This window comes from Podarcis cretensis (genome assembly GCF_951804945.1).
Source record: "Podarcis cretensis genome assembly, chromosome: Z".
NCBI classification, from domain to species: Eukaryota; Metazoa; Chordata; class Lepidosauria; order Squamata; family Lacertidae; genus Podarcis; species Podarcis cretensis.
Window position 1 is genome coordinate 16,384,077 of NC_137184.1, and position 18,658 is coordinate 16,402,734.

Here is an 18,658-nt window from a genome sequence, read left to right on the forward strand (position 1 = left end):
GATTTTTTTGTCATGTTCCAAGTCTGGTTAGTCACACCATCACAATATTTGCATTTAGGTTTTCAGTTCCTTTGCTGATAATCCCTAACATGGAATCTGCCCATTTCACAGCTGGGTAAACTGCATTATTTATTGGGTTATCTTCTGTGATCCAAACATCTGTGCGGCTCAGACCCCCATCAACATTCACCGATATGTCTTTATACACTCCTAATTTGTTGCCTATTCATCCATTTTATTGAGCTCTTTTGGGGGCCAAACTTTTTTCTTTTAAAAAAACTAAAAACAAAGACACCTACTCTTCCCCTGCAGGTCCCAGGGTGGGTTACAACAGTGCTGTATTAAAAACAGTTAAAACAAATTAGAGTTGCAGGAATGGGGTTTGACCTCCTTCCATTGTGAGAACGGTCCAGTTCAGTTCTTTCTCTTTGCTTCCTGTTCTTTAACAGGACCTTAACACTAGTACAGCATCCAATGAAACTGAATGCTGGAAGATCCAGGACTGATAAAATGAAGTTCTTTTTCATACAGTACAGAGTTAAACTATGGAACTCCTTCCCACCGGAGGCAGTGATGGCCAGCCACCTAAGTGGCTCTAAAAGTGGATAGGACAAGCTCATGGGGGAGGAAGGAGAAGGGGTATCAATGGCTACTAGCCATGATGGCTGTGATCTGCCTCCACAGCTGGAGGCAATGCTTCTGAGTCCCAGTTGCTGGAAACCACAGCTGGAGAGGAGAGGGTTGTTGAGCTTGGGTCCCGCTTGCGGGTTTCCCACAGGCGTCTGGTGGACCACTGAGAGAACAGGATGCAGAACTAGATGGGCCATCCACAACTGCTAAGCTTTCTCAGTAGCCTTTGCTGAGGAACTTTGTCGAAAGCATTTTGACAGTCCACGTATACAATGCCTACCAGATTGCCTTTTCTTTGGGGAAGGGGCCAAAGAGTACAGTGGCACCTCGGGTTACAGACGCTTCAGGTTACAGATGCTTCAGGTTACAGACTCCGCTAACCCAGAAATAGTACCTCGGGTTAAGAACTTTGCTTCAGGATGAGAACAGAAATTGTGCGGTGGCGGCACAGCGGCAGCAGGAGGCCCCATTAGCTAAAGTGGTGCTCCAGGTCAAGAACAGTTTGAGGTTAAGAACAAATTAAGTTCTTAACCCGAGGTACCACTGTACCTGCTTTGCATGCAGAAGGTTTGATCCCGGCATCTCCAGGTAGGAAAGACCTCCCTGTCTGTAAACCCAGTGATGGTCATTGCTGACAATATAAGCCAGGTGGACCTAACATGTGACATGTACAAGGCAGCTTCCTCTGTTAGCTAACCCAGCCCATCATCCAGAACTATGAGGTCTAGCATCTCAACAAAGGTAACTCCTGAAAGCCTGTGAATCCACTGCCAGTCAGTGTCAAGCAATAGTGAGCCAGGTGGACCTGTGGTCTTGATATAGAAGGCAGCTTCTGTGTTCCTACGATGGGAGGTGTGGCAAGATCCTAGTCCTCCTGCCAGAGCTCAGCTCTGGCACAAACTTGGATCCAGGGTGCTGCAGGCTGTCAGGAAAAAAGCGTGCTCTGAGATCCTCATTTGACTGCAGCTGTTGCCTCCTCCCCCTGGGTCACCAGAGGCCCCTACAGGAAGTCCCTTTGCAGTGTGACAGCTGCCCTGCTTCCTTCCCAAAGCTGGAGTGTCTGCTGTTAGCTGCCCTCATCCTGCACCCTCCCAGTTGAGCGGTGACTGTATCAATTTCCTGACTTTGTGTGTGGTGATAACCATCTCCTGGCTCTGTCGCCCAGGTCCCTTCTAAACTCCCCAGGTTCTCTGATCCGTTCCACCCTTCCTCATGATCAGGACAGCACATATTTTCGCGTGTCCGTAGGGGTGGCGCCAGTACAGTGGTACCTCGGGTTACATACGCTTCAGGTTACAGACTCCGCTAACCCAGAAATATTACCTTGGGTTAAGAACTTTGCTTCAGGATGAGCACAGAAATCGTGCTCCGGCGGCGCAGTGGCAGCAGGAGGCCCCATTAGCTAAAGTGGTGCTTCAGGTTAAGAACAGTTTCAGTTTAAGAACAGACCTCCGGAACGAATTAAGTACTTAACCCGAGGTACCACTGTAATGCAGAAAATGCAGTTCAGGATTTAAGACTCTTAGTTCCCTCTCTCCTTGATTGCTACTTGTTCGTAGGTATTTATTTACTGATTTATTGCATATCTGCTCCACCTTTTGCTCCAGGGAGCTCAAGGTGGCCTACATGGTTCTCTCCCTTCTCATTTAGAGGTCCCAGGCCCTAAGGAAGTTAGATTGGCTTCAACCAGAGCCAGGGCCTTTTCAACTCTGGCTCCGGCCTGGTGGAGCGCTCTGCCTCATGAGACCAGGGCCCTGCAGGATCTGATTTCTTTCTGCAGGGCCTGTAAGAGAGAGTTGTTTCACCTGGCCTTTGGCTCGGAGCCAATTTGATTCCTTCCCCCTTTCTTTTTCCTTTCTCTTCCTGTCATGCGGCTGCATTTAATATTTTAATGTTTCAATATTTTAATGTTGTATTTTAATCTTGTTTTTAAGTTGTATTCATTCAACTTGTTTTTATTATTGCTTGTTAGCCACCCTGAGCCCAGCCTTGGCTGGGGAGGGTGGGGTATAAATAAAAAAAAAAATTAAATTATTATTATTATTTAATCTCCAGAACAACCCTGTGAGGTGGGTTAGGCTAAAAGGCAGTGACTGGCCCAAGGTCACCCAGTGAGCTTCACGGCTAAGTGGGGATTTGAACCCTGGTCTCTCCCAGGTCTTGGTCTTTGACACTTCAGTTGCTATGCCATACTAGCTCCCTGGTTGTTTATTATTCTCTTATGAGGATAGGTTACAACATTTGGGACTTTCCCTCTTACTTTTCCCCTCTGTCGACAATACCAATGTGTAAAAAAAAGAAAAAGGAGTTACAACATTTGGGGGTTTTTCATTTAGAATGTTTCATTTAGGGACGCGGGTAGCGCTGTGGGTTAAACCACAGAGCCTAGGATTTGCCGATCAGAAGGTCAGTGGTTCGAATCCCCGCAACGGGGTGAGCTCCCGTTGCTCGGTCCCTGCTCCTGCCAACCTAGCAGTTCGAAAGCACGTCAAAGTGCAAGTAGATAACTAGGTACCGCTCCAGTGGGAAGGTAAATGGCATTTCCGTGTGTTGCTCTGGTTCTCCAGAAGCGGCTTAGTCATGCTGGCCACATGATCCGGAAGCTGTATGCCGGCTCCCTCGGCCAGTAAAGCGAGATGAGTGCCGCAACCCCAGAGTCGGCCACGACTAGACCTAGTGGTCAGGGGTCCCTTTACCTTTACCTTAATACTTATCTCCAAAAAATCGTATGCCGGCTCCCTCGGCCAGTAAAGCGAGATGAGCGCCGCAACCCCAGAGTCGGCCACGACTGGACCTAGTGGTCAGGGGTCCCTTTACCTTTACCTTAATACTTATCTCCAAAAAATCGTATGCCGGCTCCCTTGGCCAGTAAAGCGAGATGAGCGCCGCAACCCCAGAGTCGGCCATGACTGGACCGAATGGTCAGGGGTCCATTTAACTTTACTTTAGGGTTTACCACAGGCATCTGGCTGGTTGGCATTCATCCTTCCTAGGAGACAGTGGAAGAGTGAACCTTTGGGAATGAAGTCAAACTGTTGGAAGGTCGCAGTGCCCGTCGTGGCTGTAGAGACAGATATGAGAGAGAGGCATGCTTTGTTGTGTCCGGTTGTGCTGCTGCAGATGCACCAGGGCGTTTCTTCTCTCTGTGCTCCTCCCAGTGGTCATTCCTTGTCTCAACACTGTCTTGGATGCTTTAGTTGAGATTCCTGAATTGCCTGGGGTTGGACTAGATGACCCTCAGGATACCTTCCATTTCCATGATTCGTGATGGGAATGAGGGCTTAGGAGAACACAATTTTGTTTGAGGCGCTTGTCCTGCTATGGGATGCCCAAAATCTTCCTGACACAGCACACGTGGAAGGCGTTGACGCATCACTCCTGGCCGGTGTAAGTTGCCGCCACATCTCAACACTAAGCCTAGCAGACCTTCAATAGTATTGGATGTTAGCATCACATCCACCCATACCCTTTTGGAGAGGTGAGCCATTGCCAGAGCTGCCTTGCCAATACAAACGTTAAATAAGTTGGAGTTCTTGCTATTAAATATACCAAGAAAAAAGCACACCAAGAACTCAGGCCAATGTAAGTTTCAATAGTGGGAGTGGTCCCTACTCACAAATAAATAACCAATTTTAGCAAAAACTGATCCATTCAAAAGTATGTATTCTGACAAGGATTACAAACTCAAATAGAGATTAATCTCTATTTGAGTTTGTAATCCTCTATTTGAGTTTGTAATCCTTGTCAGAATACATACTTTTGAATGGATCAGTTTTTGCTAAAATTGGTTATTTATTTGTGAGTAGGGACCACTCCCACTATTGAAACTTACATTGGCCTGAGTTCTTGGTGTGCTTTTTTCTTGGCCTTGCTAATAGAGGCAACTCCTCGCTTACTCGGGGTTTACATTCCAGGTCCCCCCACGCATAAGTGAAATTCTGTAAAGTGAGTACCTTCCAAACACACTTTAAATACCCTCTCTGCCACTTTCTCTCCAATCCATACCAAAAGAAAGCTGTATCAGAAAATAGCCACAACTGGAACTGAAGCTCAGGGGCTGACAGGAGGCTGGAGGATGTACAGGAAAGCGGCTGCTATGCTGTTAGGCAGGGAGACTGAGCAGCATAAACAAAGTCCCACTGTGCCCCAGGTCTCTTCAGGGCTTCTTTCACCCTTGGTGACCATCCTCTTCGAGTTCTGGGGAGGGTCTCCAGCTCTCACCATTTCTGGGTATGAATTGAATTATTTAATTATTTCCAGGCGCCACACGTATATGGTCGCACGCAAGTAAAATGCATGTAAATTGGTGTATGTGTGTGTGTGCCTGTACATCTGTCCAGCTCAGTGTTGATGGAGAGGTTGCTGGTCATGATGGAGCCCAGGTAGATAAAATTGTCTACCACAGGGGTCAGCAAACATTTTCAGCAGGGGGCTGCTCCGTTGTCCCTCAGACCTTGTGGGGGGCCAGACTATATTTTGAAAAAAAATAATGAAGGAATTCCTATGCCCCACAAATAACTCAGAGATGCATTTGAAATAAAAGCACACATTCTACTCATGTAAAAACATGCTGATTCCCAGACCATCCACGGGCCAGACTTAGAAGGCGATTGGGCCAGATCCGGCCCTGGCCTGGGCCTTAGTTTGCCTACCCATGGTCTCCCTCAAGCATGTGGTCACCAATGCTGATGCGTGGAGTGCTGGAGACGTTCTGACCCAAGATACTGGTCTTCATCACCTGTAGAGCTCCCCCAGAACACATTGTCAAGGCTGCATTGTCTGCAAACAACATCCCTTGGATGAGGACCTGCCACACTTTTGTCTTGGCATGGAGACATGCCAGGTTGAACAGAACCCCATCACTCATTGCACGGATGTCAACACCGTCTTCTGTCAAGGTGAAGGTGTATAAAAGCAACAGGGAGAAGAATATGCCAATATCCCTCTTTATAGGGAAGGTGCCTGAGGATGAGCCGTCATATTGGACGGTGCCAGGCTTGTCCTTGTGGACGGACACAATCATCTTGTGGAGCTAAGGTGGGCATCCTATCTTGTTGAGCAGTGTGAAGAGTCTTTCTTGACTGATGAGGTCAAGGGCCTTTGTGAGGTCTATGAAGGCGATGTACAAGGAGTATCTCTGCTCCCAGCATTTCTATTGCAGATGACACAGTGGGAAAATAATGGTGGCCGTTGACCTCTGAGCGCTAAAGTCGCATTGTGACTCGGAATAGACCCTTCCCACGAGTCGTAGTTGTTAGAGTCATGGCGGTCACCTTTGTTATTGTAGAGCAGGGTGGTCCAACTTTTCATTCCAAGTGGGCCGCAAGAGTACTTGGACATCAAACCTGTGAGCCCAAAATTTGATGCCTTCTTGTTGCCTTCCCAAAGCTAGCTACATGAGGTGCTGGGCTTTGGGAAGGCTGCATAAGTCTCTGGCAGGGTCCTAGAGCCCTTGCATCCCCTTCCCAAATCTGGGAAAGTGCTCACTAGACTTTGGTAAGGAGGAGGGAGAACCCTGTCAGAGCCCTCATACCTCCTTCCCAAAGCCCGGCACCTCTCTTACCTGGCTTTGGAAAGGCAAGCAGGAGGGCTGGGTGGGTGGGGGGTCAAATGTTGCTGAGGGTTGCCAAATGTTGCTGAGGCCCTCTGGCCATACATTGGATCACTCTGTTGTAGAGGGTCACAATGCTGGAGTTGTGCATGTTTTGTGGCATGAATCCTTGTTCCCAACACTGCAAGAAGAGGCTGTGGAGGTGTGTCATGAGGGAGGAATTGAATCTGGCTTTTGGCACTTCTGTTGGGATTCCATCCTGTCCTGGGGCTTTACCTGAGAGTTGATGGTGTTCTTTAGCTCATCAAGGGAGCCGGGGGGGACTTCCAGCTCTTCCAAAACAGGCAGAGTCTGGATACTGTTGAGTCCTGTGTTATGTTTTCCTATGAGTACAGTTCTTATTAGTTCTCTGTCCATCGCTTCATCTGCTTTCTGTGGTCTGTGATGATCTCTCCAGACAAGATTTTCAGAAGTGCACTTTTCCTGACTGTTGGACCAAAGGCTTTCTTCATGCCTTCATACATTTTGTGAGTGCTGCTATTGCCAGCAGTGAGTTGAATGTTCTGACACAGCTTTAGCCAGTGGTCATTGGCACATCATCTGGCAATCTGCTGGGCATCACTTCTTGCCTTTCTCAGTGCAGCAAGCAAGGTCACAACAGCCTCACGTTTTGCAGCGATATCAGGCCGCATGTTCTTCATGCTGGCCTCAAATCAGTTGGGGATCTACTGCTCTCTTTCGCCAAAGGAGGACATAACGGTGTTGTAGGTTACCTCTTTGATGTAGTTCTGCCTTGCTTTGACACTATCTCTGGGGCAGTTCAGTATGCCTTGTTGAACGGAATCAGATAGAAGTGTTCATAAAGTTCAGGTATGACTGTTCTGGCAGTGTTGATTTGAGGCCGCACTTTCTGCTTTGTGCTATGGATCCTCTTTGGCTGGAGATGAATCTTGCTCACCACCAGGGAGTGATCTGTGTAGCAATCAACACAGTGGGAGTGAATGATCGCCTAGTGACTATCAAGTCCAGCTGGTGCCAGTGGCCTTGACCTTGGACATATCCAGGACATTCAGTGTTTTGCCTTGATAGAGAAGATAGTGTTTGTGACGCAGAGGCTGTGATTCAAGCACTGCTCAAGCAGTCTTTGTCTGTTCTTGTTCTTGCTGCCAATACCAAAGTGACTTACACAGTTGCCCCATTTGTGATGATCGCCCCCAACTCTGGCATTGAAACCTCCCAGCAGGAATAGGTGTTCATAGCCTGAGACCCTCCTGACAGCCTGGTCTAGTTCCTTGTAGAACTGGTCCTTGGTTTGTATGTCAGAGCACATAGTGGGAGCATAGACACTCAAGATATTAACCGGACTGGAGGTGGTTGAGAGGCAGGGGCAAAGCAAGTATTCTGAGCCCTCAGTCAGCGGGTTCTATCACTGACAGAAGGGAGTTCTTCATTGTGAAGCCTACATGGTTCTTCTGGATGTCCCCCTTGCCAGAAAAAGGTGTAGTTCTTCTCTTGGAGGCAGCCATTTGAAGTGAGTCTGGTCTCCTGTAGAGTGGCAACATCATTGTTGAACATTTTTAGCTCATTGTTGTTGATCTGCAGGAGGACAGGCCAGGACATATGGTCCTGACGTTACAGCTTGCTAAGTGCAAGAGGTTTATTTATTTTCTTTTCTGCCTGGTGCATGCACCCATTGAAGCAGGTGGACAGTGGCAGCTCAGCAATTTATTGTCCAAGGGCTGCCTTGATTAAGACGGGTAGTAGCTGATCAGTTAGTCTAGGAGCACCAAAGTGATCTCTCCAGAGCGCAAGCTTGGAACATGTATATGGCAATCCTGGGTGGCCCAGACAACACAATATCCCTCTCTGCCTTGCTGATGTGGTCCATAGGAAAGCAGAGCAGTACACTGGGCACTAGCTTGGGTGCTGGAGTTCTTACTGTTTTGCAAGGACTGCCGGGGGGGGGAGGGGGGGACGCTAAAAGGATAAAAGGGAAATTTTATGGTTCAGCTTGGCAGTGGGAAGATACTTTCACTTTTGGGCTGAACTAAGAAACTGCAGGTGTGACCTTGAACAGATCAAAAGAAAAGCAATTAATTGTGGGGAAACTTTCTGGCCACTGTGAGAATAGGTTGCTGGACTGAATCGGCCACTGACAAAATCCAGCAGACAGGCTCTTTTTATGTTCTTACATCTTTGATTCAAAACCTGCAATTTCTCTTTGCTGGCAGACACCATGATCAGAGCATCTTCAGGAAGGAGGGGTGTGTGTGAGAGAGGGGGGGAGGGAGGGAGGGAGGGAGGGAGGGAAGGGTGCCCTTTTTAGGTATTTCCTAATCTGTTCAAAAGGCCATCAACTGAAAACAATGAGCCAATCTCCCTAACAAAGGGACGCTCTGCAACTTTGAAGAAATGGTTAAGCCAGCCTCCAGCAGGACTTTTGGATCCTTTCACACTCTCTTGCTCATCCTTCAAAAGTTCTAAACTTTTGATGTGTAGATGGACTTGGGGATGGGATAGAACTGATCCCTTCCCATGCCAAGAAAATGTAAAAAAATGTTCAATGTAACAATAATTTGTACTCTGGCAATTCTTTGTTTCTTTTTTTTTTTAAATTAGTGGACCCTGTTTTCTAAGGCTCTGAAGCAGCTAAGGCAGGGCGGGGAAACTTGTTTTTGTTGTTGTTGTTGTTGCATTCTCCAAGGAGATCAAGTTGGCATGCATAGTACTCCCCCTCCTCATTTAACCCCTACAACAGCCCTGTGTGGTAGGTTAGGCTGAGAGGCAGAGACTGGCCCAAGTCTCCTTTCCCGGCTCCTTCGGCTCCTTCGTCTCTATCCTTTTCCCTTTTGCGTCATGTCTTTTCAGTTTGGAACTCAACGGGCGGGTACTCTGTACTTGATTTGAATTGATCTGGTGAGCAACTTACGGTGTGTGTGTGTGTGTGGGGGGGTGCTTTTTCAAGGAAGTGCTTTTTGTGCTAAATAGGTTTTTGGGGAAACCATTACAAAGTGATCAGCTGGAACTGTTTTTAGGTGTAAATGCTAGCTCCACCATGGAACAGCTTGCTCGTTCCTAAAACACTAATTCAGATTTTAAAATGCTGCACTAGCAAAAGATCCATCATGCTGGCCCTCTAGATGCCCACTCCCCTACCCGTTTTTAAACTGTTATTCAACAACAACAACAGCAACAAAACGATGACAATAAGCCACAAAGATCTGAACAATCCAGTGCAGGCTGGCCCAATAGGGCAGTATGGTGTAGTGCTTAGAGTGCCAGAGTAGGACCTGGGAGTCCAGGGTTCACATCCTCACTTGGTCATGAAGCTCATTGGGTGACCTTGGGCCAGCCTCTGCCTCTCAGCCTAATCAACCTTACAATCAACCTTGTATGAATTAACTGGGGAAGGTGAGAACCATGTGTGCTACCTTGAGCTCCTTGGAGAAAAATTGTGGGATATAAATGCAGTAAGGTAAAGGGACCCCTGACCATTAGGTCCAGTCGTGGATGACTCTAGGGTTGTGGCACTCATCTCGCTTTATTGGCCAAGGGAGCCAGCATACAGCTTCTGGGTCATGTGGCCAGCATGACTAAGCCGCTTCTGGCGAACCAGAGCAGCGCATGGAAACGCTGATTACCTTCCCACCGGAGCAGTACCTATTTATCTACTTGCATTTTGATATGCTTTCAGACTGCTAGGTTGGCAGGAGCAGGGACCAAGCAACGGGAGCTCACCCCATTGTGGGGATTCGAACCTCTGATCTTCTGATTTGCAAGTCCTAGGCTCTGTGGTTTAACCCACAGCGCAACCTGCGTCCCATAAATGCAGTAGTGAAGGATAAATAAATATAAATAAGATCTGTTTACCCTCAGCCAGCCTCCACCTTCCTACTTCCTTATTTACAACCAATCTAGGGCATTGCAATGGGTTCAGTTTCCTACTCCTCCTCCATCTCAGGGCTGTTGCTTGCAGAAAACCTATGAGACAAAACTGGAATTAGTTAGCGCCAGTGGCAGATCTTTATGCTCCGGCACCGGGTGGCGGGGCAGAGACCAGGTGGGGGTGTGGTGTGCCAAACGTAGGGGTGTGGTGCCCAGCGCTGGGGGGGGGGAGCCGTGATGGCACCCTGCCGGATTGCACTGCCGGGGGCGATGCGCTCCCCCCGCACGCCTCTTCCTCCGCCAGTGGTTAGCTTTTCCACTCATTGGCTCCACCCACCACTGGCTCTGGCACGAGTGACCCTTGGGCTGTCTGATTCCCACCACCAACACCACCAATGGGCACGTGGCTCCACTGGAAATAACCGATAGATTTCACTGTCCTGGTTTCGGAAGCAGTACTTATTCCAGTGAGTGTTGCATAAGGGAGAGACAGTGTGGCATAGGGATTAAAGTATCAGCCTAGGACCTGGGAGACCAGGGTTCAAATCCCCAGTTTGACACGGCATTCACTGGGTGTGACCTTGGGCAGGTTGCTGCCTTTCAGCCAAGCCTACCTTACAAGCTTGTTGTGAGAAGGGGGAGAACTACGTTGGAGAAAAAGGTGGGATAGAGATGCATCAAACGAATGAAAGCAAACGAATGAATAGGAAAACAATATAAAGGGGTTGTTCTGATCACCAGATTTGATGCATAGAAATGGGTAAATGAGTGTGATCTTCACTTGGAGATGTAAAAGAAGTAAAATCCCACCAAAATGTTGCAGAATGGACCTCCACATGTTGTTGGGCTAAAGCCCCAAACAGCATGATCAATGGGATGGGGAGATGGGAATTATAGATCCAAGATCAGTTGGAAGATTGCAGATTAGCCAATTTTGCTCTGAGTTGCAAATAATGTTTCTTTGGTGGTATCAGAGTCTTGTGAAATGCTCTGCCAACAGAGGATTGAGCGGGTGCCTTCTGTTTTAATGCTTAAACACCTCTGAAAACTTTTCTATTCCTTTAGGCTTATGCAGGCAATGAAAAGAATACATATTTCCAGAATAGCTGATTTCTGATTTTAGAATGTTATATGTTTTTTATTGTATGATTTTAGGTATGACTGTTGGGAAACTGCCAATTTTTAAATTTATGAATAGAGGTGTAGAAATATGTTTATAAATAAAAAGACATGATGAACTGAGGTTCATTAACATATGTGGGTATATTCTGAATAGGCCTTGGGTCATACCATACATTTAAATCACATTCTCTCCTCCAATAACAATACTGGGAACTAGCTTGATAAGAGTGCTGGGAACAGTAGCACTATCAAGGGTATGCAGTTTCCAGGATTCTTTGGGGTGAGGAATGTGCTTTAAATGTGTAGTGTGTGTACAGCCTTTCTGAGTAGATCCAATAAGTTGGATATGAGGTGGAACTTTTATTTCAAATTTCTAGGTGCCACTCTACATAGAGCTCTATCTGTGTGTAAATGTGTGCGTGTATGTAATATTTTCAAAGTGCCAACTTCAAATGGGAATCTCCTCACTCCTCCAATTTTTTTTTATATTCTGTTTATGAACCACTTCCTTTAAAATACCATGAATCAATTTCACAGTAAAAAACCCAAAAAACTTCATCAAGGAAAAAACCACACCTCTGTATGTAAAAACAATTACAGTGGTACATTGGGTTAAGAACTTAATTCGTTCTGGAGGTCCATTCTTAACCTGAAACTGTTCGGTACCACTTTAGCTAATGGGGTCTCCCACTGTTGCCACGCCACCGCCACGCCATTTCTGTTCTCATCCTGAAGCAAAGTTCTTAACCCAAGGTACTATTTCTGGGTTAGTGGAGTCTGTAACCTGAAGCATCTGTAACCCGAGGTTTCTGAAACCTTTGTTTGCACAAGCAAGCAGGTACAACCTGATGGGAGTGGTTCAGTTTCTTGTGAGTGGCAATAATAGTTTTGTAACACACAGAGTGGTCCTCTATGTACCAGCTACCAAATAATAATACAGTCGTACATTGGTTCTCGAACACCTTGGTACTCGTACGCTTTGGCTCCCGAATGCCGCAAACCCTGAAGGAAGTGTTCCAGTTTGCGAACGTTTTTCAGAAGCCAAACTTCTGACGCGGCTTCTGCTTGACTGCAGGAAGCTCCTGCAGCCAATCGGAAGCCGCGCCTTGGTTTTTGAATGGTTTTGGGAGTTGAACGGACTCCCGGAACAGATTAAGTTCAAGAACCAAGGTACCACTGTAATTGAAGAAGAAATCACTACAAGTTGTTTTGGAGGTTTAAGCTAGATTTAAACTAGTTGGAACCTCTGTTGTTTTCTGTCTCTTACATCATGGATGCTGGCTTATATTACGGATCATAGAATTGTACAGTTGGAAGGGTCTGCAAGGGCCATCTAGCCAACCCCCTGCAATTCAAGACTCTCACAACTGATTGCTAATGCTATGGCAAGCGTGGTGTAGTGGTTAAGAGCAGTGGACCTGTTATCTGGTGAACTGGGTTCATGTCCCTGCTCCTCCACATGCAGCTGCTGGGTGACCTTGGGCTGGTCATACTTCTCTGAAGTCTCTCAGCCCCACTCACCTCACAGAGTGTTTGTTGTGGGGGAGGAAGGGAAAGGAGAATGTTAGCCACTTTGAGACTCCTTAGGGCAGTGATAAAGCAGGATATCAAATCCAAACTCCTCCTCCTCCTCCTCCAGGCGCCATCCACAGACAGCAACTAGAACTGACTGCCCAGTCTGAGAGATGCCAAACTGTCCTCTCTTTTATGGGCTTCTGTGCCCAGTTCCACAAATGGGCCAGCCCTGCAGGGATGCCCTGCCAAGGCTCCCCTTTCACCTAAACATCTGGATCAGAAAAGCCACTTCCACACCCAACCTTAACCCTGCCCAGAGGGTGGGTGAATTTGCCTTGGGTCCCCTCTCAACTTCTGGCAGTGGAGCCAGGATGTGGGAGAGGAACAAAATAGGAAGGGGGAGTTCTGGGGTCCCTCTAGGAGGTCAGAAGGTGCTGTGGTTGTCACTAGAGGTGCCCTGGCTGGGTCCCACCCCCCTAACTGGCAGCTGACATGCACCCTGGGGAGGCCCTGGTTCAGAAAGTGGGTGTCGTAGTGGAGGTCAGAGGCTTGGGTAGTGGTAGCTATACCCCACCGTGCACCCATCTCCTTGAACCCATCTGAGCCAAGTGTGGTCACGTTCTGTATTACAGTGGTACCTCAGGTTAAGAACTTAATTCATTCCGGAGGTCTGTTCTTAACCTGAAACTGTTCTTAACCTGAAGCACCACTTAACTAATGGGGCCTCCTGCTGCCGCCGCGCCACCACCACGCAATTTCTGTTCTCATCCTGAAGCAAAGTTCTTAACCCAAGGAAGTATTTCTGGGTTAGCGGAGTCTGTAACCTGAAGCGTCTGTAACCCGAAGCATTTGTAACCCGAGGTACCACTGTATTTTATTAATACCATTGCTTCAAGTCTGTCATGGCCTTTGGTTAGAACAATAAACTTACGATGAATATATGATTAAAAGCTATTCCATATATGAAAAACAAAACCTCAAAACAATTTCAAAATCAGTACATATACAGACTGGCATAAGGATCTCGGCTTAAGTCTTGCTGAAAAGAAAGGATAATTCATTTTTAAGAACTTTTTATACTTTGCAATATTTCCCTTGGCCATTTAATTAAACAACAAATTATTCATTCATGGAGCTGTGTGGCCATGGGCATAGCCAGAATTTTTTTTGGGGGGGCAGGCTTTATGTTGGGGAGGGGCAGACCCAAGTTATTTGTGATGCAATTGGTTATTTTTATTTATTTACTTGATTTGGGGAGTTGCCCCCCCCCAGCCTACGACAATGTGTGTGGGTTTTGTTACAACCCAACCCAAGCTATTGTCTACTCCGAAATAAAACCCACTACATTTGGGCAGGCCCGTTCCAAAGACAGCTGTGTGGATTAGTGTAGTGATTAGAGTCTCGGGCTAGCACATCAGAGACCAGGGTTCAAATCCTCCCACTCAGCAACATGAAAGTCATTGGATGTTGACCTTGAGCCACTTCCTGTCAGCCTAGCCTTCCTCAAGGGGCTGTGGCAATGATAAAATGGAGGGGAGGAGAAGAGGCACCACAGAGCTGGTTGGAGGAAAAGTGGGGTATAAACCATATACGTAGTAATGAAAATGAATGGTGGTCTGCAGTCTGGTCTCAGGCATGTTTGCCTCCAGAGTAAGCTTACTTCGGATGTTTACTCCGAAGTAAATATGAGGAAGATCATAGGTATGCAACCCGGTGTGAAAAAAGAAAGATCCACGGATAATTCAGTGTGGCTTAAGTCTGCAGAAGGGATCACAGCCTTAATAGCGCAAATATACCTACCCAAACCAGCCCATGGGGTGTTAAAAATCGCGGGAGAAGAAGGGTTAAAAAGCCTGCCTGCTTCGCTCCTTCCCTTTTTAATGGGAAATGCAGCTGTTTCTCCTCCTCTTTTTCTCTCCCCCCCACCCGTCTTCTAATTTCGATCCTGCTGAAGATAATGATGAGCCGCGGGGGTGGGGGGGGGGGAGAGGAAGGGGTGCAATTAAATTGCACGGCGTTGCAACGCATGAGCCCTCTCGGCGCCCCTTCTCCGACGCCCCCCACCCCCAAAGGAGGCGCTCCCCTCTAGGGGTGAACTTTAAAAACGCGCGCGCACGCACGCACGCACACGTGTGAATAATACTAATAATGACGGCGACCACAGCTGCAAGCAAAATAATAATAATGATAAATAAGAGACTACAATTGCCATGATAATATAAATAACAATAAATGACAGACGGCAATTCTCAGCAAATTGATATTAATTAGCAATAGCCTGCAATTGCCAGCAAAATGATAATATACACTTGCCAGCAAAATAATAATAACAGACTACAATTCCCAACACCGTAATAAAAGCAGAATCATAGAATAGATTACAATTGGCAGCAAAATAATAATAAACTACAATTATTATTATTAATAATAACTAGACTACAATTCCCATCATAATCAACATTAATAAAAGACTACAATTCCCAGCAAAATCACCCTCATCAATAAAAAACTACAATCCCCAGCGAGGGGGGGTCTTTCTCCTCCGGGCTTGCCATAGCAAGCGAGCAGCAAGGCATGCTGGGAATTGCAGTTCCTTCGCCCCCACCCCTTTCCTCGCGACGGCCCGCGGGGAGTCTCTGCCCGTTCTCGGCGCCTCCCTTTTTACATCTGGAGCGTGGGGGGATCCGGCGGGAATGGGCAGGAGCCGCCGCGGGGGAGAAGGAAGACAGCCGGGCTGGGCTTTGCACTTTGGGCCTTAGAGATGCCTCCGCGTCTGCCGAAGACTCTTTCAGAGCAAGAAATGTGGGCTGTGAAAAAAGAAAGAAAAAAAGAAAGAAAGAACCCAAATTAATAAATCCCCCCTTTTTTTGGTTTGGTTGGTTCTGCCCTTGGGCGATCAATGAGCCTCCGGGAGGCTGCGGTAACCGGTTGCCTGCCTGCCTTCGCCCACGGAAAAAACTGCAAGAGACCCAGCCAGGAGGAAGAAGCTTTGGAAAGAGATGCAAGGAGGGATCGGACTTTTGGATCTCCCCCCCACGCCCCACAGAGCAGCTGCTTTGCATGCAGAAGGTCCCCTAGTTAGTAGCGAGGATTCTGAAGTAGCTGGACCAGTGGTCTGACTTGGTAAAAAGCAGCCCCCTCTGTTCCTGGGAGGTGCCTTGGCTTAGTGGTAGAGCACCTGCTTTGCATGCAGAAGTTCCCAGGTCCAGCCCCCCTCCGGCATTCCAAGCAAGTCAGGCGAAAAACTTCCTGAAACTCTGGAGAGTTACTTCTGGTCAGTGCGACAGAACTGGGCTAAATGGAACAAGAGCCTGGCTCCGTGGAAGGTAGGGTACCAGCTCTGCATGCAGAAGGTTGCCGACTCAGTCCCTGGCATTGGGGCTTCTGTGTGCAAAGTAGATGCTCTACCACTGAGCTGCTGCCCATTCGCTAAAAATAAAGCAAGATTCTAGTCCTCATGGTTCCGAATGTTGAACACAGGAAGCTGCCTTCCCCTGCATCTTCCTCACTACCACATGCACTCATTGGCTCTCTAGGGCTTGAAAGTCTTTCCCAGCTCTGCTTGGAGATGCCCTTGGGGATCGAACCTGGGAACCTCTGTGTGCAAAGCCAATGGCCTGCTGCTGAGCTGCATCCTTATCCTGATCAAAGAGCAAGGCCAGCTTGTTTTATCCTCCACGCTCCTTCTTCTTTACCTGGAAGAGCCTTAGAGATGTGCCCAGAGCACCCCCTATTATTACTCCAAAAGCAGGCCCATCCCACGCAGTGTGTGCCCCTGCTGGCATGCAGAGGCCCTAGTTAGCTGCTCAGTTTCAGCTCTCTTGCATCCGGGGATGAAAGCACTCCAGGAACTAAGAAAGAAAGCCAATCCTACACTGTTTTTAAGCAGACGGCCATCTGTCAGGGGTTCTTTAGCTCTGATTCCTGCTTTGTAGGGGGTTGGACTAGATGCCTCTTGGGGTCCCTTCCCGCTCTACAATTCTATGATTATATGAAATACATTTCCTCCCAGGGAAGTGCGTGTATTCAACCTCTGTGCGGCCATGATGCTTTTAAAAGCATATTGCAAGCTGGCTCTTGCTTGGGAATAAGAGGAATCCTGCTGGATCAAGCCAATGGCCCTTCTTGTCCAGCATCCTGTTCTCACTGTGGCCAACCAGATGTCTATTATGAGAAGCCTGCAAGCAGGAGCTACAGGAGCGAGTTGCTTGATTGGAGCTGGCCTTGCAGTGACTTGGCCCACCCTCGTTGACATGTGGCCCTCAGAAGGCTGACAAAAGTCCGCAGTCCATGAGTTATCAAAACTTTGGAAGATTCATTTTTGCATACCTGAAGCTGGAAGGAAACCATAGGATTTTAGAGTTCAAAGGTACCCCAAGGCCATTGAGTCCAGCCCCATTCAATGCAAGAATCACAACTAAAGAATCCCGGATAGATGGCCATCCAACTTAAAACCTCCAATGAAGGAGTCTCCACCACCTTCTAAGGGAGTCCGTTCCCCCGTTGAACAGCTCTTGCCGTTCAGAAAGTTCTTGCTAAAGCTTAGTTGGAATCTCCTTTCCTTGCCATTTGAATCCCTTGGTTTGGTTCCTACCCTCCAGAACAGCAGAAAACGAGCCTGCGCTTTCTTCCAAGAGAGTCCGTTCCATTGTCAAACAGCTTATGATTGGGGAGACAGGATGAGATTTTTATTTTGACATCCCTCTCCAAAAGGGCTACCTGGCAGTACACAGTCGCTGCCTTTTTCAAAGATGTGGGCTAGAACCTCTGACACAGATCACTATTACAAAACAAAATGTTGGTAGACTTTGCAAGGGATTCTAGCAGGAGTTCATGGAGTGGACCAGGGTATGTGTCTGTGTGGGTTACCAGCTGAAAGCAACTGGAGATGTGTGCCCTGGAGGCAAGGGGTTTAGTAGTAATAAGAATAAAAATAAAGTTCCTGTACAGATACATATTTTTTTGAATGCCCTCAAATTAAAAGAATGGCAGCTCCAATTCTATCCCCCATCCCCGCAAAGGATTTCACCTCATTGCCCAAGTATAGCTGAAATGAAACAACTGATTTTGAAAGGGTGCTTGCCAATTATGTATAGTCTTAGGCACCACAAATGTAGAGTGGGTCCAGAAATCTACAGTGGTTCTGTTTGCTTGTTGGGCATTAATTTCCCTTAAGTATTTAGACAAACAAAATTAGAGCTTCATTGCCAGTAGGAAGAGTTGCAACCTTAATCAATCTAGCATTCCCTCTGCTTCACAATATTCTTTTCTTAAATAAGTGACTTCACTTGCTTTATTTATTTATTCCTGATTTTTGATTTTTCTGATGTCTGATTTTTCTGATTTTTTGATTTCAAAATTCAAAAAAATCATAAAATCAAAAACACACATACAAAAGCAAATAAAAAACAAAAAGCAAACTAAACAAATAAAACAAAAACCATTGAATTATTTTTTCCTGATTTTTGATTTTTTGATTTTTCCGATTTCTGATTTCTGTGATTTGTGACTTTTTTATTTCAAAAACAAGAAATCAAAAAATCAGAAACACATACAAATAGCAAATAAAAAACAAAAAAGCAAACTAACCAAATAAAACAAAAAAAAAATCACCTGCATTTTTTTAAAGATAGGAATAAAATGTTTCCAAGTATATGTGTCATAACATGAGCTAGCCTTTTCTTTTTTATCTAGTTGTTTACAAAATTGAAAGTAGGCATTTTGTTGGTCAATTTGTTCAGACGTGAGTGTGTCTGAATGTCCAGTCTATGTAATAATATAAGCTGCATAAATCAGTATAATTTCTCCATCCCTTTTATTTCAAGAGTTGTCAGTCTTAAGAGATGAATGAATGCATCATTCATTCTTTCATCTCTTAGCATTGGAAATTTTTGACTTTGTACCACCCCGGTGCAACTGGTATGTTTGTGGAGGAAACTTTTGAGTCTCAAAAGT